At 38.0% G+C, this 2,023-nt stretch overlaps 1 pseudogene; it reads left to right on the plus strand.

Moving 5' to 3' along the window:
• Positions 1–2,023, plus strand: part of LOC103609667 — a 9,144-nt pseudogene that overhangs the window by 5,808 nt on the left and 1,313 nt on the right.

Genomic DNA, 2,023 nt, shown 5'->3' on the forward strand with positions numbered 1-2,023 from the left:
CGGCTGCTCGGTTTTTATTCCGACTACCTGACTCGAGACCTGCACAGGATCTGTGATCCAGCCCCACAATGACCTCCTCCAAATATTAAAAACTCGGTGAATTAATCACTTCTATGTTGTAAAGAGCACAAAACAAAGATTAAAAACAGAGTTCAGGGAAGAAACGGCAAGAAAACAGAAGGATTTGTAATGCAGGTTGGCAGTGATCATTAAAGGAGTTTAGGAAAGAAACCAAATTGACCCCATAAAAGAAAATAAAACTGGCAAGTGCCGAAAAGAGTCACTGCTCAAAATGTAGACCAGGGCTCCACAAAGCACAGCCCGAGGGTGAATGTGGCCCACCCAGCTTTCACTTATCTATTTATTTACCAAACATCACGGCTCAGCCCCAGCCACCGTGAACATGCTCAGAACACTCACATTACCCTACGGTGGCATAAAATCGTCTAACACAACGCCTATTTTATAGTAAGTGTTGAATATTTCATGTAATTCATTACTACGGTACTGAAAGTAAAAACAGATGGTTGTATGGTACCCCAAGCATGGCTTCTACTGAACACGGACCGCTTTCACACCATTGTAAAGTCGAAAAATCATAAGCCAGGCACAGTCTGTGTTTTCTAGAGGGATATTTCTCAACCAAGAAGAGTACAACCAACTTAGAAAACATTAATTATATATGGGGATGTTTTTGGAAATCACAATAACTGGGGTTTAATTATTGGCATTTACTGGATGAGGCAATAAATGCAAAATACCACGCAGTGCTTGTGACAGTCCTGCACAATGGCAGATCTTCCCTTCCACGAAAGCCAGCAGGACTGTTAGAAACAGATTAAGGAAGTAAGAGCATAAGAATAATATATAAAGTAACAAACATGTAGTCAATCACTACAACAAAAATACAAGCCTTCTAATGATCAGAAATAGGACACACATACACATAAAACCTGAAGCATAAAAAAAACTTAGAAAGCATGGACTGAAATAAATGGTCAAAGGTATACCAGGCAAATAAGAAAGCAAGGGATAGCTTCTTTTTTCAATTTTAATATTTTAAAAATGTGAATCCAATTAAAAAGAACACTTGAATGAAACAAAGGAAACACTTTATAATGCTAAATTGTGCAATTTATGGTGAAGATTTAACAGTCATGCGCCAAATAACATGCATTAGTATTCATAATTCAAAAACTATAGATGCTATAAACAGAAATAGAAGGGAAAAAAAATTAGGAATAGGAGACTGTGTTTTGGCTCTCTCAATCCATAGCAGTTCAGGTAGACCAGAACAAAAAGTAATTATGAAGACCTAAACAGGATAACTAATAAGGTATTTGTAATTGCTGTATGGTAAATGCTTCCTTCTGTAAACACAAAATAAGCCTTCTTTTCAAATGCTTATGAAAGTCTCAGAAAATGTGCACATAGAAGGCCACAAAAAACAAACCTCGATAAATTCCAAAAGAAGAGAGAGCAGAGACATTTTCTAGTCACAACACAATAAAAAGAGATCTTAACTTTACAACCCCCCCCACCCCCGCAAAAGGCCCTCATCTATGGGGAAAGAAAATCCTCTCTTAAGCAATTCATGCATTAAAGATAAAATGTAATTCAAAATTTCATAATATGTAGAACAGAATAATACTAAAAGCAGAAATTATCAGACTCTACAAAATAGAGTAAACTAAATATTTGGATTAAAAATAGACCCACATCCTCCCCACTCTCCTGCAATTCTCAACCCCAGGAGTCCCCTCCCCACCCCCACACCTGTCAACCTGGCCAACAAGGAAGACTTTGATGATGCAGTAGACATGCGATCAACAAGGAATACAAAATATGGAAAAAGAACAGTCTTTTTCTTTATGATTTAGTGGTGACCCATGCTCTGGAGTGGCCCAACCTAACTTCACAGTGGCTTCCAGATGTAACCAGACAAGAGGAAAAAGATTTCATCATTCATTCATTGTCCTGAGGACACACGAGGATGAACACAACCACCTTATGACAGCCAGTG

The sequence above is a fragment of the Galeopterus variegatus genome, unplaced genomic scaffold (genome assembly GCF_000696425.1).
Source record: "Galeopterus variegatus unplaced genomic scaffold, G_variegatus-3.0.2 Scaffold9915, whole genome shotgun sequence".
Taxonomy (NCBI): domain Eukaryota; kingdom Metazoa; phylum Chordata; class Mammalia; order Dermoptera; family Cynocephalidae; genus Galeopterus; species Galeopterus variegatus.